Source organism: Crocuta crocuta, unplaced genomic scaffold (genome assembly GCF_008692635.1).
Source record: "Crocuta crocuta isolate KB4526 unplaced genomic scaffold, BGI_CrCroc_1.0 scaffold396, whole genome shotgun sequence".
NCBI lineage: Eukaryota > Metazoa > Chordata > Mammalia > Carnivora > Hyaenidae > Crocuta > Crocuta crocuta.
In genome coordinates this window covers 4,426,577-4,450,666 of record NW_027533259.1, presented here as the reverse complement: position 1 = coordinate 4,450,666, position 24,090 = coordinate 4,426,577, and the positions used below count along the sequence as shown (strand labels likewise).

Genomic DNA, 24,090 nt, shown 5'->3' with positions numbered 1-24,090 from the left:
GTTCCCCCTCCCCCCCCGCCCCCCCACTCTAAGCAATAGCCCTACCTCCCAGAAATCCCTACTGGTTTTGGAGCCTTGATATCTCACCAACATACAAAGGATTGGACCGTGTCCCAGCTCCAAAAGATGAAACATTGACATTTAAAGCTAACAACATTTAATTTCACTTTATCATTTTGAGAGTAATTGGTGCTCATGTTCAAAGCCTTACAGAACATCTGGTTAAATGTTTATAGACCTTTAAACCATTACCATCACCACTGACAAATCTACTAGCTTCTATTTGTGGGGCTGAGGATGTCTTCTTTATGGTACCCAGAGCTGCTTTGGGATTCCTTGAGACGTTTGCCAAAAATACTTCTTTCTGTTTAATACTTTAGAGTCAGAAAATGGGAGCAGAGGAAATATATTTCATGCCAAATTACATAATATTTTTCTTCCATTGAACTAGCCTTGTTATTTTGCTCTTGGCCATTATGTTTTAGCATCTAGTACCTACATCCAGTGTACAGAGAAAGAATGTTCTTAAAACTTCTCTGCTTAATACATTCTGTGTTCAGGGGCACCTGGGTGGCTCAGTGGGTTAAGCTTCCGACTGGCTCAGGTCATGATCTAATGGTTCATGGACTCGAGCCCTGTGTTGGGCTCTGTGCTGACAGCTAGCTCAGAGCCTGGAGCCTGCTTAGGATTGTGTCTCCCTCTCTCTCTGAACTTCCCCTGCTCACACTGTCTCTCTCTCTCTCTCAGAAATAAATAAAACATTAAATATATATATACATTTTATATATATTTTATAAACTTTTTGAAATGCACTCTACCTATTTTTGAAGACTGTGCCCTATTCTAATACCTTGCCTCTGACTTCATTGTTTCACCCAGCAGCACAGCTTAGCGTATTTAGTTGGAATGAAGGTCGCTGAGAATTTATACAGTTCTATAGCTCTTGAGATCCCCTGCTTAGTACAAAATTAATTAACAGCATGAAGATATAATTTAATCTTATTCTTGTTTATTATCAGCTGAAAACTAGAGGAAGATGAGGCACAAGCTTTACATGAAAACTTAAAATCAATCTCAGATGTATAAAATAATATATATTATTACCAATTTTTAAGATTGGTAGGTAGTTTTTACAGTTTTTAAAAGATTTGCATGTAGTTTTATGATTTCCTGAGTTTGACCTTTTTATGAAATCTTTCATCATTTAACTTCAGCCCTGCCTCACTTAGGTTAAATTGGGGCATGTATTTTTCAGATAACAGAATCCATGAAACCTCATTATTTAAATGTCTAAAATAATTACCGGTTGAAATTTCTGAATAGATGTCTTACCAACTCCTAATATTTACCTATTTTGTGTATTGGACTTCAGTACTATTACAAGCATGCTTAAACAGTTTCAAATATTTGTTAAACCTATTTAACCTTTTGTTCCTAAGCCAGATACAAGTCACTTACTTGCCATTCTGGGGTGCAGGGCTGCCCCAATTCCATAAATAGCAGGTAGAATATATCTCTATCCTAGAAGGAAAGGTGTGTGTGTGTGTGTGTGTGTGTGTGTACGCACACGCGTGTTTTTAGTCTACCCATAAGCGTATATATGATGTGAGTCGATAAATACATGTGTGTTTTCAGGGAGAAAAAAAAATGCAAAAATTTGTTTTATTTCATTTGCTCTCTCCTTTAGTCTTTTAAAATTAGAAATTAATGCTTAGCGAAATAAGTCAGGCAGAAAAGGACAAATATCATATGTTTGCACGTATAGGAGGATTAGGAGGAACTTAATGGAGGACCATGGGGGAGAAGAAGGGGGGAAATGGTGGGGGAAAGGGAGAGAGGCAAACCATGAGAGACTCTTGAATGCTGAGAACAAACTGAGGACTCATGGGTGGGGGGAGGATGGGCATGGAGGAGGGCACTTGTGGGGATGAGCACTGGGTGTTATATGGAAACCAACTTGACAATAAACTATTTGTAAAAAGGCAAAAAAAATATTCAAAAATAATAATAAAATAAAACAATCTCTTAAAAAACTGGAAAAAAGAAGTTAATGGATTATTTTTCTGTTAATAAAAGTAATACATGTTTTGTTTAAAATTTAGAAAATACGAAAAAGTACAAAGAATAAAATTAAACTCAACCACAATATTTATTATTCAGAGAAAACTCTTAAATATGAGGGTATTTCCTTCCAGTCTTTTTTCTATGTGTAAACTTTTTGGTGTTTTGTTAGACAAAATTAGACAATTATTCTGGATATACTGTTTTATATTCTGCTTTCTTTTATATAATAATATTTATTTAAGTATTATATCTTATTTTTTTCCACCATGCTACTAAATATTTTATGTAGTGTGAATCATATTTTATATTCAATTTAACCATTCCATTATTTATGGGCATTTATGTGGTTTCCAAGTTATTTGTTGTCTTTAGTTTTAGAGAAGGAGAGAGAGAGCTGGGAGAGGGACAAAGGGAGAGAGAAAGAGAGAAAATTGTAAGAAGGCTCCAGGGTGAGGGCAGAGACTGACTCGGGGCTCAGTCTCACAACCTGGGATCATGACCTGAGTCAAAAATCAAGAGTCAGATGCTCAATTGATTGAGCCACCCAGGTGCCCCTGTGGTTTCCAGTTTATTAAAATTAATGCTTCACTCTTGGGCATCGATCTTGCCACACATGAATTGCCTTCTGGAAGGAATACTGAAGCAGGAGATGTTCCAGTTTGCATCTCTAGGCAATATCTCACTATTATTTGTATAGCTTCTTACTAAAAGTTTATAATGGCTGGAGTATGTTCCCATAGACTTTTAAAAGTGCCATATAAATTCACTTTTTTAAAAAATGTTTTATCTATTTCTAGGAGAGAGACAGCATGAGCAGGGGAGGGTCAGAGAGAGAGGGAGTCACAGACTCTGAAACAGGCTCCAGGCTCTGAGCCGGCAGTCAGCACAGAGCCCGACGCGGGGCTCGAACCCAGGAACCGCGAGATCATGACCTAAGCGAAAGTCGGACGCTTAACCGACTAAGCCACCCAGGCGCCCTATATATAAATTCACTTTTAATAGTAGCCAAACAATTTTGACTGTGTCTAAGTACAACACAGATTTTAAGTAAAAGTTAAAGTAAGTCCTTCGCCTTCTGCATTCTTGGATTTCTTCACATTCCACTGAAACTGTTCACCTAGAGTTGCAACATGCAAAGATTTCTTCTCTTCTTGCCGTGTGTGTTGCATGTGACAATGCTGATCCTGTGACCAACACGTTACTTGAAAACTTCCAAAGGCATTCTCTCCTGGTGTTCTTCCTCCCTCTGAAAGGTCTCATCTTTCTTTGCTGATTCAGCGTCCCTTGCCCTCTGTTTTAGTTAAAAAATAATAATAATAATGTTTATTTATTTTTGAGAGAAAGAGACAGAGTATGAGCAGGAAAGGGGCAGAGAGAGAGGGAGACACAGAATCTGTCCAGGCTCTGAGCTGTCAGTACAAAACCGAATGTGGGGCTCAAACCCATGAGATCATGGCCTTTGGACTCTTAACCCCTTGGGCCACACAGGCGCCCCTCTTTGCCCTCTCTTTTAAGCTATGCATTCCCTTTGGGGCTTTTCCAGCTACTCCTGCTGCCTTAGCTACCCCTTCTACAACGACTTTAAAATTATGTTTCCAGAGAAGAATTATTTTTGAATTTCAGAATCATGCTCGCAACTCCTTATTAGACATTTCCACTGGTGGCATCTTAAGTCAGCATATGCAGAGCTGGACTGAACTCTCTTCACTCTACTTCACCCAAGCCTCTAATGTCCCTCTAATGCTGTGATGATTGAATAATGTTCTAAATGCAGGTCTACATCTTTGTGAGCTATAAATGAATCTGGATAATTTCAGACACAATTTTCTTCCACTAATGGATTGAATCTTTTGTCAGATTCGGTTGACCTAAATTATGTATCAGTTCAGAGTTATTTGTTTGTACATATAAATTGGTCCTTATACAGATTATTGTCTTAAAATGTTTAAGTGCTAAACTTAGAGAGGACCCTTAAAAAACCGATCTAGCCTTTTCTCATTCCATGAATAAGATAAGTGAGGCCCAAAGAGGAAAAACTGTATGACTTTTTAAAAGTCATACAGCTACCTGTTGGCAATCTGGCACCAGACAAGATGTGCCCTGGATTAGGTAACATGACTCTTTCTTTAAACCTGCCCCCCTCCATGTCCAGAGTAACATGTTCTCATTGATTGAGGAGGTTTTCAGACTCTAAAGGAAAATGGAAAGTGGAGATGGTGGTTAGCAACTTAAAAAACTGCATTTATATGCTCATATTTTAGGCTTTAGAAATTGAAAATCTGTGAATAATCAAGAGAAACATGGAGCCGAAGTTAACATCAGTTGTATTTCCTTAAATAGGAGGTCTTCTAAAACAACTTACGTGTAAAAGCCTGAAAACAATGTATTCAGTCTCAAATAGACTATTCTCAAATATTTTGGAATTGTTATTTTGGATAGTACACCTTTGATATTTCCCAGGTGCCTATAAGATTAAGTCTAAACTCTCAATCACATACAAAACACCTCCCGCCTACCCCTAGTCCACTGTTGTGGTTTCATCTTCTATTTACTCCTCCGGGAGCCTACTTCAGTCACATTAAGTGCTTTGCCATTCCCCAGAATAACATTTCACACCCCACTAATGTTGTCATGCTGTTTCCTTTATTTTATATTCCCTTCCTTCCCATCCCATCCCTCCTCCCTGGTATCCAAACTCCAACTCCTTCTGTATACTGTAGCTCCAGTGCCACCCTTTACTTCCCCCTATGAAGCCTCCAGAGTGCTCCATGTGAAATGAATCCCTCCCTCCTGTGATCCCCAAGCACCCTGACCATTCTTGTCAACTTTATTAAAGACAGTTGTTGGACAGTCTCCCTAATGCCCATACACCTTGACCATAGGCTGTTGAACCTCTTCAGGGAGGAGCTGTTGGGCTGAACTTCTTCAGGGAGGGTGCTCTTTGCCCTTGCTCCAGCATCTAGGGAAAACTAACCCATAGCCCTTATCGAAGGACAGATTTTTCAAGGAATGCTGTAAAGGGACCCTCACTGAATATACAAAGTTTATTTCATCAATGCTTGAAAGAGAGACTTTCTTAGATACCACTTAGTTTAGTTCCAATAATTTTGTAGACTTGTGATAAGTGTATTCTCTCACAGTGCCTTAAAGTCACACTTGACAATGACTTATCCCCAGTTAATTTAAGATTTTATTACAAAATAATAAATAATTTTAAAAATCCCAACATCTTGGGAGCAAGACTTAGATTATAATTTTAAAATATAATAATTTGCAGCCCAGTATAATGATAACAGTGTCTATAATGAAAGTGTCTAGTCTTACCTGGGATATTAGCTCCTTTCCCCCCCCCACTCATTTATATAAAGCCACAAATCAGGGTTTGCTTGATGTATATAATTATATATAAATGCTTTGTATATAATATCTTAAGATCTATTTCTATTATAGGATGATTACATGGCCAGAATACATTTAAACTTATCCACGTTTTAATTTATATGTCAGTTAAAGCCCCACAGGAAAATACTAATTGAGACGAAGACTATTTGTTGGTCCATATAAACCCAACACAAGAAATCACCCTCCAAGTGATTAGTTGACACTTGAATCAGAAAATATATACTTTACAGATGCTTACATTTATTTTTTTTTGCTTTGAGCTATGATTTACAGTAAATTTTAGTTGGTCCATCAGCCATTACTAATTATTATCCTACTCTCAGATTTTAACTTTAATGTATATACTGTCTTAGTGTTGGTGAAAAAAAAACCATTCCAAGTGCCAAGAAAAGATGACCTTGCATTTGATGACTTCATGTTTTCTAACACTGGGAAATCAAAGATAAAATTTAAAAAAGCTCAAGGACCAAGGTTTCCCAGGTTGTCTTTTTAAAGTGCATTCAATTTATATGATATACAATGTCATTTTAATGCATAATGTAATGTGCGATGCTATGTGCTATGCCAGTTAAGTTCTGGTGAATATCCCTCAACCTTCCTTTGATTATCTTTGGAAAGGTACTGTTATATATGGATTATTTCTTCATGCCCTGCCCTGTATCCATTCTTACAATGAGTAAAGGGCCAAAATCTCTGCTGAAATGCTTTGTACATAACAAGCTGTTTAATAACAAAAGGCATACTATTGAGAGGCCATTGTTTTCTGGATTATTTGCTCAATATCATGCATCTGTTTAATGCATGTTGTTGACCATCATCGTTAATATTTTTAATTATATTAATATGCTAGCAGTAATGTTGTTTATACTTATACCTATGATTTCCTTCCCCAGTAATTACCAGAATTCAAATATATTACATTCCCTTGCATACTGAGTATTATTATTTCTGCACTTTGGATCAAGTACTGCCTAATCATCAGCCTATGTCATCTTTTCTCCCACAGAATCTGCCATATTCTTTTTCCACTTTTACTCAGTTTATTCACTTTTCTTCATGCAGTGATATCCTTCCAATCCTATTCTTCTTTCCCTGACTTTGCATCTTGTCACCTTCACAGAAGGGCAATTCATCCCTCCATTCCTTCCATGTTTTTCTTTTCTTTTCTTTTCTTTTCTTTTCTTTTCTTTTTTTTTTTACTTACTCTGGATTTATTTATGTAGTTATTCAACAAGTGCCAATTGAGCATCATCTGTGTGCCAAGAGGCAAAAATCAAATGGAAGGGTATCCATAGGACTAATTTTTTATTTTTTTTTATTTTTTTTTAATTTTTTTAATGTTTTATTTATTTCTAGGAGAGAGAGAGAGAGAGAAAGAGACAGCGTGAGCAGGGGAGGGTCAGAGAGAGAGGGAGTCACATACTGAAACAGGCTCCAGGCTCTGAGCTGGCTGTCAGCACAGAGCCCGACGTGGGGCTCGAACCCACGAACCACGAGATCATGACCTAAGCGAAAGTCGGATGCTTAACCGACTAAGCCACCCAGGCGTCCCCATAGGACTAATTTTTTAAAGCAAACATACTTAGAATCCACACTCAGGGGAATTAAAAAAAGGACAGTAGCAAATGCTATTATGGGAACAATGACCATGAAACTCAGTCTTTGCCTTCCACCATCATTTAATCAAGAGGGGAAAAAGATGTTGACAAATGTAAACAAGGCCATGGAGAACCAAGACATTCATTTTGGTGGCTTTGCATTGCAGATTTTAAATTTTGTTTTTGTATCAATTATACTACTGATTTTAATATAGCAAGGTCCAGTTTTAATCTCACTTATTCTAGACTTCCCCAACTACTCTTTCTTATTTCAATTTCCATTGCACTTACATCTACATCACACATTTTAATAAATTTGTGTTTTTAAATTGTGGAAACAGCAGGCTGTGAGAACACAAAATGAAAGCACCACTGAGTCCCGTTACGGTTCTGTTTGCTGTCTGTGGATCTTGGACTCAGTTCATCAGCTTCCCCTCTGCATTTAATACATGTTCCATTAACTGATAATTCTCCTTCCAGGACCCCAGTGCAACAGAGCTAATAAATTTGTAAAACATACAAGAAATTTTACTTCTTTTAATAGGTATGGTCCATACACTGGTGTCAGAGCAAGATGATGGAGCATATGCAAAAGAATTTTTTAAGTAGCTAAGTCCATATAGTTTATTCATATACATACTACTCTTTTTATTATAGCTTTCTGGCATGTATTTTCTCACTTAACAGATATTAAAAATAAAGCTTATAACATGACTTAAGAAAGTATTTGATCCTAAATTAAAAAAAAAAAAAAGTCTTGTGCACTGAAAGGTTGAGAACCACTCATGTATAATAAAGGTCTTTATCCAAAAAGTAAGTGGATTAGGCTGGATGGTTTTATTTTCTTCACTGACCACAGTCTTAGTTAGTTCTTCAAAGTTAATTTACTTTGAGTTAATTGTTCTTTTTCTGATGCTCCTGAAATACAGTGGGAAAGTATAGGCTTTGGAATCCAATGGTCTTGGGTTTAAATTATTGCTGTGTGAATGAAGTCACATTTCTTAAATTCTATGGGCCTTACCTTTCTCATTTATAAAACAAGACTAACTTTTCCCACATTCTTTCAGGTATCTGTTTATTTGTTCAACAGAAATTTTTTAAGCATTCCGTGTACTAGAAATCATGCCGAATCCTAAGGTTATAACACCAAGAAGAAGAAAAAGAAAAACAAACAACAGAATCCCAGTTCTCATGGTGTCTATAATCTTGATAAGAATATAGACAGATGTAGACAAACTGTAATAAATTATGATAAGTATTATCTTTGAGAGGTACTATAAAACACATAAGGGGCACCTGGGTGACTCAGTCAGTTAAGCTCCAGCTCTTAATTTCAGCTCAGGTCATGATCTCTCGATCTATCTTTTGTGAGACAGAGCCATGCATCAGGTTCCATTCTGAGTATGGAGCCTACTTAAGATTCTCTCTTTCCCTCTTCCTCTGCTCCTCCTCAGTTGTGCGCGTGTGTGCACACACATAGTTTTTCTCTCAAAAAAAAAAAAAAACAGTATAAGAAAGGTCTACAATTATGAGAATTAAATAAGATAATGTATATATAGCGTGCCTGGCCATTCCTGTCTTAGTAGATACCCAGTAATATTATTGTTGATATTTTACCTTCATCCTGTACTCTCCTAGTTTCTAACTGTAAGGCAAATTCATAGATGGTCTATACTAGTATTTCCCCATAGAAATACAACATGAGCTACATATATAATTTTAAACTTTTTAGTAGCCACATTTGAAAAGTAGAGGAGCACCTGGGTGGCTCAGTCAGTTAAGCATCCAATTCTTGATTTTGGCTCAGATTATGATCTCACGGTTCACAAGTTTGAGCTCTGCATTGGGCTCCGTGGCCTGCTTAGTATTCTCTCTCTCCTCTCTCTCTCTGTCCCTACCCCACTTGTACTCTCTCTCAAAATAAATAAATAAACTTTTTAAAAATTAAAAAAAAGTAGAAAGAAAAGTGAAATTAATTTTAATATATTTGATTTAACTAAATATATTGAAAATATTAACATAACATGTAATCAACATAAAGATTTTTTAAATAATTTTATATTATATTTTACTGTCTTCAAAATTCCATGGGTGTATTTTACTTATAGCACATATCAATTTGAGCCAGCTACATTTCATATACTCAATAGCCACATGTGGCTAATGGCTACCAAATTGGATGACATGAGTCTATACTTTCTAATTGACCAGGGTTAAGCTTCTTGAGAGGCAGTGCACCGTAGGTAGTCAGCATGTAATAGGATTTTAATTAGTAAACCCAGCATCATTTCCACCTTTTCTCCCTCTCTCCTTTCCTCAGACACTAGGTATCAAAGATAAATTAGAAGCTGTGGATCTTGCCCTCAATTCCAGTCCCAAACTCCCAATATGGTGAAGGAGAAAAAGCAATGAGTAGATACTTTACAATATAGTATAATTGCTACAAAAGAGATTAAATGTGTATGGAATTAGACTGTAAGGACAGAGGAAAGAGTCACCTGGAGATGTCTGCAATGGTCTGCACCAAGCAATTAAAGCAGAAAAGTCAGACTATCCATGTCATATCAGGTTTTCCTGGTTCAGTAAAAAATATGCTTCTAGCTCATTTCTGGCAACAGAGTGCAAGGTTCCCAGGAGGGGCCTCTCTGGTAACACTAGTGATCTGTGACATACTGGAGGAAAAGCAACTCCCAAACTAATGCGAGTTTGCAACACTGCAGGTTGCAGTGGACTTGTCTCATATTTTTTTGTCAGTATGCAAGTCTTTTTTCAAAGGATGATTAGACATAGTAGCCCAACTTTGTTGCCAGTCCAAACCCATTTATTGTTAGTAACTTGACTGTCTACTCAACCACTATGGGAAGCTTTTGAAAATCTACTTCATCCCTAGAGAGTCTGTCAGCTTCATATTGTGACCCAGACATGAGAGGAATCTTCTAGCATTGTAAAGTTCATATAAGAAAACTCTAAAAGACTCTTAGAATGCCTGGGTGGCTCAGTCTATTAGGTGTCCAACTCTTGGTTTCAGAGCAGGTCATTATCTCACAGTTTGATGAATTCAAACCCCACATTAGGGGCTGGTGTCACAGAGCCTGCTTGGGATTCTCTCTCTCTCCCTCTCTGTCCCTCTCCCACTCATGCTGTCTCCATCTCTCCATCTTAAAAAAGAAAACTTTTGGGGTGCCTGGGTAGCTCAGTCGGTTAAGCATCCGACTTCGGCTCAGGTCATGATCTCACGGTTTGTGGGTTTGAGCCCTGCATCCGGCTCTGTGCTGACAGCTAGCTCAGAGCCTGGAGACTGTTTCGTATTTTATGCCTCCGTCTCTCTCTGACCCTCCCCTGCTCATGCTGTGTGTGTGTCTCTCTCTCTCTCTCTCAGAAATAAATAAAACATAAACAAAATTTTTTAAAGAAAACTTTTAAAGACTCTTTACTCATTTTCTAAATAACTTGGAATTAAAAAGGTACAAATGCCTTTCAACAAAAGGTGACTTACTATCCATTCTCTCTTTTTCAAAGTCTGTGTACCCAAAGGCAAATCAGATAAATAAAAGTAAAAATGTTTACCAAACCCCTGTTTTCACTCTAGCATCCTATCCTTTGACAGATGCCTACTTAACTGAACTCAGCATGCAGAGTATCATGTGATGCTAGTTTGGCCTAAAGCAGGGTGAAAAACTAGATGTCCTCTCCAGTTCCTTCTTTTCTCAAGAGCACAGAATTCCTACCTGCAATGAGTGTATAGAATATTTATTTCCAAATAAACTCACACCATTGTTTTACCATAATGACGTCTTCTTAAAGTGTATTTTATAAAAACAATGCATAAAATATTACTAGATATGAATATTTAAGAAATTGTCAATGCTTCTTCTAAAGAGGATTTAATGGACTTTTTTTCTGTGCTCTGTACCTATAACATTACAACATAATAAGGAACGCTTGGAAAACACCTGTAGCAGGTATAATTTTACCTATTGGTAATGAATATTATGACATATTCATGAATGTAGGAAGCTATGTAGTAGTATGTGAAAATGGACATTGAATACCCTTTTACTCTTAAAATGTTTATATTAGAGCTCATAGTTTTCTCCTTACTATAGCTACAATAAATTCATAACAGTAATAAATGTTTGTCGTGAGAGAAAATGGTACTTCTGAGAGAAAAAAACAACATGAATCTATCATAATAGCTTACTATAAAGTTTTATTTATATAATGTAGGAAATGAAAGAAATGTTAATTGTTATAATACAAACATGTAAAATCTACAAGAATGGTTAATATCCAGTTTCCTGAGGAAATGACATTCTATCTTTCCTCCTCATGGGAAACTCATAAATCACTGTGTATCAGCCAGCAGCAACAATTTAAAATCATATTTTTTTCAGGGGCACCTGGGTGGTTCAGTTAAGCGTCTGACTTCGGTTCAGGTCATGATCTCACAGTCCGTGGGTTCGAGCCCTGTGTTGGGCTCTGTGCTGACAGCTCAGAGCCTGGAGCCTGCTTCAGATTCTGTGTCTCCTTCTCTCTCTGCCCCTCCCCCACTCACTCTCTGTCTCTCAAAATAAAATAAAGACATAAAAAACTTTTAATCGTGTTTTTTCCAACAAAAAGTGTCTTGCTTTATTGTATTTTACTAGTGCAGAGACAAAAATATGGAATTAATTTATGTCCATGTTTTAAAAGAAAAATGTGAGTTCTGTGTTTGTTTACAGTTTTTAAACATATGAAATCAAACTTACACATAAACTGTACATGAATCAAGATTGAAAATGTCTACCTGCTAGTTATGAAAGTTAAATTTAAATCCTGTTTTCTCTTTGGAGGAAGTTCCTACCATCTATGTTAGAATACAGCTGGAGGTAAGAAAAATCCAGGGGCTGGATCATGAACTCTTCTGTTCATAAATAAGAATTAAAATGTATTTATGAAAACTCGCATTTTTTCTTATTCATTAATATTCAATTACTCTTTATATCCAAGTTCAGATAGCCAACTATCAACAAAAATAATTTAAACTTATATAATTTTTCGAAGTTTTACATATAGCAAGCTACTAATTAGACAAATACTTTTTATGTATGACACTCTCTATGACTGAAAGTGATTCTAAATTACAGTGTTTCACGAAATTATTCACCAATTCCCAGTATCTCTGTGATTCACAGTATTTTACTTAACAAAAATTACAAATATTTTCCAGGCATATTTTGCAGATATTACCTTAAAATAAGGCTAATTGGGGCATCTGAGTGGCTCAGTCAGTTAAGCTTCTGACTCTTGATTTTGGATCAGGCCATGATCTCATGGTTCATTGGTTCATGGGGTTGAGCCTCACATCAAGATCTGAGCTAACAGCATAAAGCCTGTGTGGGATTCTCTCTCTCTCTCTCTCTCTCTCTCTCTCTCTGCCCCTCTCCCATTCATGCTTGCACAACCTTTCTCTCTCAAAATAAATAAGTAAACATTTTTTAAAAATAAGGCTTACTTTTGTAGACAATTGTCTATATATTGTTTTTAAACATTTGGAAGTCAAATTTGCAAATGGAAAAAGTCCATTTGCAAGGCTAATTAACAATTGCTAAGAATTTTCTTAATGTATAAAAATATAGGTTTATGGAGTATTATGCTCAATTATTTCAACAGCATATTAAGATGATTGTTTTTAAACAAGAATATTTTCATTTACAAAAGCTAAAATACTTTTGTGTTTAAGAAAAACTCTAACAAATAATGTTGAAATATTTTCTACAGTTGTTATGCTTCTCCAATATTGCATAACTGTATTTGATGCATTTAGTATACAATTTGAAAAAGCAGATAAATTTCTGTCGTTTTAAATGAGAATTAATTTGTATATTTTGAAATAGTCTTGAGTAGGTTCTGAATAGGAGGTCAGGATAAAACAAAAAGGTGCTTACTTGATTTCACAGAGAAATTGATCAAGATAAAGTACACTACCATCCACTTCTTAGGCTTATGCTTAGGCTGTGTATCCAGTTTCATGTATTTTAAGATTTTATTTAACTGAAGGGCTCCTGGGTGGCTCTGTTGGTTAAGCATCTGACTTCGGCTGAGGTCATGATCTCATGGGACATGGGTTAGTGTGCTAACAACTCAGAGCCTGGAGCCTCTGTTTCTCTGTCTGTCTCTCAAAAATAAATAAACATTAAAAAATAAGAAAATTATACTTTATTTAGTGATTTTGTCTCTATTGAAATAGCTACCAGAACCAAAAACAATTTTTTCCACAATAAAATTATTTTGGTTCTTGCCTCAGAAACTATTTACTATAAGTTGTGGCACTGAAAGTAGTATCATTAATAAGTAATACTTTTTAACTTAAAGTGAAACTAAGCCTATATAAGTTAAAAGGTGAATCTCTGAAAGGAAAAAATGCTTTTTCCTGTACTCATCTCAGGTTCATTGACTGAGACTCTGCAAATTAGACTGGCAAAAGATTAACAAGGGAAAAACTAATGGATGTTTATTAATAGGTGCATCCTACATTTATGTGGAGTACTCAGTGATGAGGAATTCAAAGGGGTGTCTAGAACTTGAATTTATATAGCAGTTTAGCAAAGAACAATAATTTTGTAGAGACATGACAAGACCAAGGAAAAAATGGAGTTTCTAGGATTTTGAGCCACTATGGGAAGCCAAATAAATGGGGAAACTAATGATAGATAAGGGCTAGTTTTAGCAAGTTTCCTTGTATAGAGTCCTCTGGTTTCTGGGCTAATAAAGGACCAGAGTTGTATGAAGTCATTAACTTGCATGGTTTCTGGTAAAGAGGGGAGAGCACATATACAAACGTGTGACCTGCCTTCAGGAAAATGGGTGGACAGAGAGCAGAGAGATTCTTTTGTATCTGCTTCTTCTTGTCTTCAACTCACAATAATCCTTCTGCCAAAGTGGCATATTTGAGGGTAGCATATCCTGCTACTTTTACATCTATATTCCACTTCTGCAAATGGAAGCAAGTTGCAGAAATTATTTTCAATTTTAGGGAAAAAGTGCTGTTTGGGGGCAACATAATCTCAGTGATCAAAAACTTCCCAATTCTTTGCAGTTCTCTAGTGAAGAAAGAAGTCATTTGCATGTTAAATTGATTTTTGAAAAATATATCATAACAAAAGAATCAAATTAAACAATAATAAGGCCAAATGAAATCTTATTAAGTAACATATTACATAATTATATAATATATTAAACTCTCCTATGGTATTTTTAAAACTTGCTTTTAATGATATTTTCCCATATATTATATATTCATATATAAATCACAATATATTTATATGCACATATCACATACATTGTATATATAAGTATATATTTATATAAGTATTTCATTTTCTTAATGTTTATTTTTGAGAGAGAGAGAGCACACACGCAAGTTGGGGAGGGGCAGAGAGAAAAGGAGACACAGAATCCAAAGCAGGCTCCAGGCTCCATGCTGTCAGCATAGAACCTGACACAGGGCTCGAACTCACAAACTGTGATCATAACCTGAGCCAAAGCAAGATCTTTAACTGACTGAGCAACCCCTATTTACATTAGTATTTAAATAGTATATTTATTTATCTGCTTAAACATTAATAATCGATGTAGTTACTAATATATATTTATAATTACTAAATAATTAGTTAATTTGGCCAAAAGCTGAGATTAATTGATTGGCTTACAATTGTAATCTATTTTTTATTTATTTATCTGGCATCAGCTATACACGTTAAAAGTCTAGGAAGAAACCCACTGCTACTGAAATGTGAGCTTTACAACATGAAATATATACTATAATTGCAAACTCTGTAACACCATAGAGAATAAAACATTATAGCATGATATTAGTTGAAAATTCCAAACACATAAAGGAAAAAAATAGTCTTAAACACACACACACACACACACACACTGCATACCACACAACTACATGTAAAGCACTGTGCTAGGCTTCTCAAAGGAATGTGCAAGAGTGGTAGAGACAGGTAGGTAATAAAATATAATAGAATCTTCACAGTAAAACATGTCATAGGAGCAGAGGCAATATTTCTATCAAATATGAGAGGGTTATAATCAGAATAAAAGTAGAGAAGAGAGGAACATTTGCAGTATAGGAGATTAATTGGACTCAGGAAGATAAGGGAAAAAGCAGGAAACAGCACTTTTTTACACCTGTTATCTAGAAAGGAGGGATGGAGAAAATCTGTTATAACTACTTATCTTCTCTTATCCCCCTACTATGTGTTATACTTATCCCAGTCCTGTGCTATAGTTATTATTGCTCCCATTTTTATAGATGAGGTAATATTTATACATCTTAAATTCTATAAAATCTAAAATTATTTGGTTTTGTCATTAATTTATTTTACAATAAATTTTGCCCATTGAAGAAGTAGAAGGAAGTGTAAGTGCATGGACAATATCTTCCTCAAGTTAAAAGTGAAGCAAGAAATCTACAAGGATAAAAATAAGAGATTAAAATAGAAAACACAGAAGAAGATACATAGAAAAGACTCTAGGGGTGCCTGCTGGGTCAGTCGGTAGAGCATTCTTGATCTCAAGATTGTGAGTTTGAGCCCCACATGAATGTAGAGATTACTTAAAATAAAAATTTTTTAAATAATAAAAAAAGGAAAGAGTATCTAAAAAGACAAAGAACACTAAGATACGTGAGAAAAGGACACAACAGTTAACAACAATAAAAAAAAGAACTTAAATATAATAAACATATGAAAAATATTTATCTGAGCTGTTATCAGAGAAAAGCAAAGTAATATACTAAGACATTTCAGTTTAAGTTTGCAAGATGTTGAAAGTACTTCTAAGAATATCAAGGTTGCAGATATATACTAATGATTCCCAAGTGCTTGGGAATCAACCTATTATTTCATCTTTATTCTCTCCCATACTACAGATCTATCCTAAAATGTAATGATTTCTTTGTTGTTGTCCTTGTTTTTGTTGTTGTTGTTGCTTGTACATTCTAAACAATTTTGTTATTCCTTGAGGGGACTAAAATCACCCTAAGGCTATGCAATACGAAGGCTCCTGAGAATTAGAAAAGCTGTTGGTTTTTAAGTGAATGAAAATGAAAAACCACTCTGGATGAAGGCTGACTTGGGAATTGCCATGTAAGAGTTTATAGTTATAAGATAAATATATAGAAAAAAAAGAAGTCTGCCTTTCTTAGTCTCATGCTCTGGTTTACATTTGCCTACAACAATAATAAAGAAAATGCCCCCAGAAAGAAATGGCTCAAGTCGTGTTAAGCAATAGGACATCAAGCAGAATGATGAGCATGTTATTTGGGAGCGTAGGGGAAATAGCATCCATCAATTTAAACCTCGTTTCCCTAAACCACAAAAATGACTAGAAGACTATTTAAACATGAATTCCCAATAATTTCATTCTACTATCATGAAATATTTCTCCCAATCGTGTATGGAGGATGATGTCATGTGCCATTTCAACCTAAAAATAGCATGATAGGCCCAGATCTCATTAATAGACTAAATTTACCTCAGACTAAGGCTACTCATCATCACATATTACCGACAGAATTTTAGCATAGTCTGAATGATTTAATTAAACCACCTCCAGCAACCTAATTTTCTCTAGAATGTTCTTTCCTTTATTAAGAAATTGTGTGAATAAAAACACAAGATCTGATTATACATTTGGGTTTTTTGTTTTCACTTTACTCCACTCCCCTTCACTGCCCTGATAACGACTGACTGATTAAAACATCAGACCTGCACACTAAATAACCAATTTTAGTTCAATAAAGACTTGACAACATTTTATAATCAATTTTATGAGAGATGATTCAAGCTGAATTTAGTTAAACTGACTGAAGGAAGTAGATAATGAAGTATTTATCTTTGCTGGAAGAGAAAGCCAGGTAGAGAAGCTTTCAGCTGCTGGGGAGAAGTTCTAGCTAGGAATCCGCCAGACACAAAGAACCATTATGTTTCTAATTGCCCTTATTAACAGAAGAAAAAGGAGCAGAAGATTTCCTCTGGAGAATCTTAGACAACCTGCTGTTTCCAAATGAACTAGATGATATTGGTCAATACATTCTACTTTACAATTAGGTTTTATCATCAGAAGAACAATGGTAAGTTAGAAAACTGAGCAAACCAAATGCAAGCAGGCGTTTCTTTATGAACAAAATGTGAATGTTACATTCTTACTTACTAGAAAACTTAATGTGTTCCTTAGATGTTTTTGTTTTATATAATTTGGAGGAGGGGGGTTGTTTGTTATTCTGATTCTTAAACATCTACTTATCTGATGAACAGTAATCAAACTTTCTACATATATATGGGTTTTTGTCCATTGTAAAGACTAGCTTCCCCCCACCATAAACTAGTAGCTATATTGATGTGAACAATGCTTCTTTGTAGACTATCAACACTTAGCATTCTATTTGAAATCCTGATGTTGTGTTTAAAGATATTCTCATCCATTTCACATCAGATATCAATAAGATTTCTGCACTTGGCAGAGAAATTTTTCAAATTTTTCAACCTTGAGCATTTTGTGTGTATGACATTAGGTTAAAATGCCTTAGTATTTCTTTGTGTGCTCTGTGTGTGTGTGTGTGTGTGTGTGTGTGTGTGTGTGTGTTGTGTGTGTTCAGGGGTAAGAGTGGGAGAGTACTTTTTCATTGAATTATTCCTTGGTATTATTCCATTATCTAAATTTTCATATCTTAGACTGTGGTTGTTTTTGCTCTTCAAGCATGTCTCATTCACTGCCTCTGTCATGGATATCCGTTTCAGTTACATTTATTATAAATCTCATATTTTAAAAAAATATTTTACTGATTTAAAAGTAACTGGAAAGTATTGCCTGATATAAAGAGGGTAAACAATTTAGGAAGATGAGAAAATGGATAAGTCCAATGTCAGAAAATGTTTGCACCAGACAGAGTTAACAGTTAAATAGGCAAGAAAAACTTTATTCCAGACTACTGCAATAGGGGAGGGAGATGGAACTCAACTTACCTAGGAAAAAAAAAAAAAAGAAGGAAATAGAAGAAAAGATTTTTAAATGTTGGGGTAGGCTCATGGAAAATCTTTGGAGGATTGTGGGGCTGGGAGAAGGGGAAGTTTGGTAAAAATGATTATCTGCTAATTGGCAGTTATTTAGGTTAGGGTCCTAACCTCCTACAGTGACTGGGAAATAGGGGTGGTATCTTTTTGGTGATTACATTTGGAAGGGATGTCTCCCAAGCTCTGGAGGAAGACATTTCTGGGTCATGGAAGATTTATATCTCAGAGGCAGAGAAGGAATTTACAGCTGCAAGTTTCTAAAGTAAATACTCCAAGAAAGGAGGGGGGGGGCGCCTGGGTGGCTTAGTCGGTTGAGCGTCCGACTTTTACTTGGGTCATGATCTCGCGGTTCGTGGGTTTGAGCCCCGCGTCGGGCTCTGTGCTGACTGCCAGCTCAGAGCCTGGAGCCTGCTTCAGAGTCTGTCACTCCCTCTCTCTCTGACCCTCCCTTGCTCACGCTGTCTCTCTCTCTCCTAGAAATAAATAAAACATTTAAAAAATTAAGAAAAAAAAAATACTCCAAGAAATGGGAGCCCAGGAGCCTATAGTCAGGAAGAAAACTGTCTAATTAAGCTGAGGAGAATATTAAGACCATCTTGGTCACCATGATATTAGAAAAGTTATAGATAGTCAAACAGGAGATGGTAAACTAATAGCAAAGGATTTTCTAGACGAGCAATGTTGTGAGGCACAATTAATATTGAGAGTAAAGTCAGGTTCAGATGTGCAACTTTAATAAGCAACCTCCAGACCCAGACATGAAACCACCAGTAACACCATCAAGCCGTTTCAAGTGGTCTCTTAGTAAATTGGTCAACTCAGTCAACACTGTTGTTTCAGTCTCTGATTTGTCTTTGATCACAATTGCTTGATTTTATGTGGCATTCTTTTGAAGAATCTTGTTCTTCAGCATGTAGATAGCCGATTTCTGTTTTCGGCTTTTTTTCAAACAGCACAGTCACTCACGCATACACTTCTGCTTCATGGAGAATTTATGTCTTTCTTTCCTCTTCCCCTTTCTGATATGTAGTTAAAGCTTAACATTCTATTGACAGTGTTTAATTTTATGATGCTCTCCAACATTGTTACTGGAGATGAATATAATAACCCCAATCTTCTTTAAATTAGAAAAAAAGAAGACAGTACAATTTAATATGTTGGAAATTTATTTGGAAACTTATCTGAAACTGGATAGAACCCCTTCCTGCTGTGGAGATAGAAGTGACACCATTGTCAGTCTTTGAGTAGAAGTGAAGTCATATGATAAGTAAAAGTGGAATCCCTGTCTTATTTTTATAACCTTGGAAGTTGGTAAATGTTAAAAAAATTTTTAGTCTTATTCCAGTGCCTGAGTCTTAACCAAGGTTTCTGTGAGTTTCTGGAGAATTATATTCTTAAAATCATGTTTCAGTTCTGAGTTCCTGCCCACCATGCTCTTGATCTCACATTTCACCTTCTGTGGCTGTTCTCTGTAGACCAACCCAAATATGGGACTGAACGCTGCTTCCTTGATCTTCTTAGAAATCTGTCACATAACACATTACCAGGTGCACAGGCTTTACTGATGGTTTGAGCATATGCATGTGTGTGTGTGAAGAAGTTCACACTATTAAACATATTTTTTTTGGTCGCACGGCTATGCAGCAGTTTCTGAAGCTTGAATGGCAATGCTATGGCGTAAGTGGCTCCTGTATTCTGCGTACCTTCTGGTGCCACACAGGTGATTGCCTGCAGCAGCACAATGTTGGGGCTGTGCAGGTGACAGTGACCCAGGATGTTGTTAACTCTACAGCAGCCCACCAAGGCTATTGCCGTGGCACCCAGACTGACCATATCTACTTTGACAACTCCCCAGATGACTGCGTCTTGGGCAAGGTTGCAGGTTCCCTAGGCACTGCAGCCCATGTCTGCAGCAAAACATCTAAAGGAACAGACGTCTGTGAAATCATGTGCTGTGGCTGAGGGTATGACGCAACTCGAGCCACCCGTCTCACCTGGTGTGAGCACACATTCCACAGGTGCCGTGTGGTGCAGTACAAGGAGTGCAGGCATACTGCGGACATCCATACTTGCAAGGCCCCCTCAAAGGCAGAGTGGCTGTACCACACATGAACACATAAATGCCTCACTCATCCATCTGCTTGAAACTTCCTGATTCAGGGTACCTGGGTGGCTCAGTAAGTTAGCCATCCAGCTCTTCATTTAGGCTCAGGTCATGATCTCATGGTTCCTGGGATCAATGTCAGGCTCTGCACTGACAACACTAAGCCTGTTTGGCATTCTCTCTCTCCCTTCTCTCTCTCTCTACCCCTTCCCCACACTCACTCACTGTCTCTGAAAATAAATAAATAAACATTTAAAAAATACCTCCTAACTCAAAAGACAAGATCTTTGCATGCACACCTTCTGTGAAGGAAAGGTGTAAACCTCAACTCTGGGCTGCTGCAGCTTTTATTTAAGGTCTAGGAGAGTAATCCAGAAGGTTTCTGGTGTCCTGCTTGGTTCTTGGGAAGGAATTGACAGGGGATGTAAGAAACTGAATGGCTCCCTGACTGAAGGAGGTTAGAAGGGAAAGTGAAAGAGGCAGGGGTCTTCCGAATGATATAAGTTACATTAAAGCACATGGTCAAAGCTCACTTTTCCTTTCCTTTGGAATTTTTTTAAAATTTTTACAGCTACTTTGGCTACCTCGACATCAGGATGTTTTCATAGGTTCAATTATCTTCCGCTTCTTCTTTCTCTTCCTTACATGTATCTTCCTTCTTCATGCAGAGCAGTTTAGCTTTCCCTTCTTTTTTCATGATTTTCTTTAAAAAGATAAAACTCATATGGCCTTTTTATAACCAAAAAACATTGTTCAGGTATTTTCCTATAAATAAACATTCTAATGAAAAAAAATCTGTTGCCAGCTGTTAAAATAATGATTTCCATCTCTCTGGATCATTTTATATCCTAGGGTAATCATGTCCTGGGATATCATGCTCAACATGCTTCAAGGTCACATCAAATTAACTGTACCTAAAAGTTGAATTCCTAACTAGGAAGATAAGTGAAATATGTGTCATTTATTTAGGGTATCCCTTTGCTCAATACTGAGCTAATCAAGAAACATAATTAATAGAGCTCTCTCTCTTAGGGCCAAGAACAAAGATTTAACCCCCTGTTCTTTTCTGGATTCCAGAGGCCATGGTCTTTTCTAACATTACATCAACCTTTGTACTTTAACATAGTTTCATAATATTTTACATTCCTCATATTCATTCATTCGTTCATTCATTTATTCAATAAAAGACCATTTACTTTGTATCACGATACTGTGGAGCTCAAGTGGAGTATATAGACCAAGTAAACCAAAAAATAAATAGTAAAATTTTGTATGGTAAAAAATGCTAATAAAATAAAGCAGGGTATTGGAAGAGTGAAGGGAAGGTGGTAGCTACTTTAGATAGCATGGTTAGTTCCTCTGTAAGCATGTGATATTTGAGGAGACATGACTGAAGAGGAGTTAATTATGAAAGTATCTAAAGAAGGGTATTCTGGGTAAATGAAAGGGCAAAGGTAAAAGTCCTAAAGTAGAATTTGGCTTGATACATCCTGAGAAAAACAAGGGAAAATAACAACAGCAACAACAAAATAAACGAAAACCATCAAAAATCCAATGTGACTGCTGTACAGAAAACAAAGAGGAGAGTGCTAAGACATGAAATCAGAAAGATTGGCAGGAATGAAAGGCCTTGTAGGCTCTGGCATGGAGTTTGGATTTTTTGCTAAACCATATTGAAGATTTTTTTTATGGAATATGATTTTATCTGACTTGTTCTTTTCTTAATCACTTTGCTGTGTGGAGATTATATTTTATACTGATTATTTTTAAACTCAAGGCATCATTTTAAAATTACTGGTATATCTATCCAGATTGTCCTGTGGGCTAATTTATTTCATTCATGTTTCTTGAGTACCTACTATGTTTCTGGCACTGGACTAGACCTGGTCATTCAACAATGATAAGGAGGTGGTTCCAGCACCCAAAAGCACACAGCCTCATAGAAGAAGGTTTTGCTCTGTTTTCCATAGACAGTTATTATTGTCCATGCTCTATGCATTCTTGTTAGAATCAACATGACTTTCCATAAACTTTTTTCTGGATCTTGGATAATATCTATTTTTAGTCCCAAATTATATTCTTATATCCATTTTATGCAAAACACATGTTTAGGAATATACTTCCCAGAGAAGAACAAATACTGCATGATGCCACTTCTGTGTGGAATCTAAAACAAAACAAAGCAAAACCAACTCACAGATGCAGAGAACAGATTAGTGGTTGCTGGCAGCAGAGAGTGGGAGGTGAGAAAATGGCTGAAGAGTTAAAAGGTACAAAGTCCCAATTATAAAATAAATAAGTGATGAGGATATAATGTACATCACAGTGACTACAGTTAATAATATTGTTTTACATAGTTGAAAATTAACAAGACTAGATCTTAAAAGTTCTCTTCACAAGAAAAATATTGTCATTACATATAGTGATGGATATTAAATGAACTAATGCTGATCATTTCACACTGTATATAAATATCAAATCATTATGTTGTATAACTGAAATAATATAATGCCAATTATACCTCAGTTAAAAAATATATCCAGTTAAAAAATAATGTATATGATTTTCATCATATTCTTGACAGTTTTTTCAATTTCATGATGGCTTCCAAGTTCTTTTAGGAAGGAAAACTAAACTACTACTTTTCATGGTAGAAAACTGAAAAATAATAGCACCTGTATCAAACCTTTTCTCTTTAGAGTGATATTCCAAGTTAATTTGAGGTTGAAAATATATTAAGTAACTAGAAAAATACCTATAAAGCTAGATCACCATTACTGTGTTGGGTTATTTCTGTCCCCTCCCCATTTGAACTGCAAAAGTGCCAAGGGTACAAATTGCCCCACCGACTCACAATCAAATGCCTGATTATTTGTGGATGTTTCTGACCTTGAAGAGCTGGGTGAGGAAGATGAGGGGATACTTTGAGCAGATCATTGGGAAAGAAGCCAAAAGCTGAAGGCAATACCAATTTTCTGTTAAGATTCAATCTTAGTAAGCATAGAGCTGGGGCATTCTGTACACTTTGGACCATTTGCCTTGCTTCCCCTCTTCCTTCTCTTTTCAGTGAACTTTAAAATTTTAAGGATTTTTCTTAGTCTGTTTATCTCATAATTTCTTATTCTATTTTATCTGTATTCCACCCCCCCATTTTCTCTGTTTTTCCCACAACACAAGAGATATTTGCCTTAAACAAGAGTTACTAAAGGACCCTGTCTGTGAAAATCTATTTTAAAGTTGGAGGAAAAGGCCAGGCAGAGGCAGCTTTCTGAACTTTCTTTCCCCTCAGGGCAAGAATGTTGTTAATAAATTATTTGCCTCCTTCAAAAGAACTAGTATTTTGGCTATTGAACATTTTAGAAACAATTGTATATTGTGTCTTACAGATGCAGCTTTATTGTAGACTAAGTGCTGGTTAATGAATGCACCTTAGACCTTCTCTCACCTTTATAAAAAGAACTGTTTATCGATTATAAAATTAGCCAAAGTGTGGTTATAGAAATCTTTCAGATTTTATAAGGAATATGTGCTCTTTTCATTCCTACAACAAAAGGACTGACTTTGAGCAAAGGCTAGATACTAGAAATTCAAAGCTCATTGAGATATGAGGATACAAAAATCAGTGAACTATGTGATCCCCGTAGTCCCCACTATCTAATGGTGGAGAACGATGATAAAATGAATTATCATATTACAAATGATAAGAGCTATAACATTTCAACCAGGGTTATGAAGGATAGTCATAAATACCTTGCCAGGGACACTTTTCAGAAGGATAACACTTAGCTGAGTCAAAGAAGACAGAATTTAGCTGCAAAAGGGAAGTAAGAAGCATAGGAAACAACATATGCTAAAG

At 36.1% G+C, this 24,090-nt stretch overlaps 1 protein-coding gene and 1 pseudogene across 1 annotated transcript in view; both read left to right on the top strand.

The window, feature by feature from the left end:
- Positions 1–24,090, top strand: part of MAGI2 (membrane associated guanylate kinase, WW and PDZ domain containing 2) — a 966,486-nt gene that overhangs the window by 583,072 nt on the left and 359,324 nt on the right. The window lies entirely within an intron of this gene.
- Positions 19,712–20,242, top strand: LOC144217417 (protein Wnt-2b pseudogene; annotated as a pseudogene).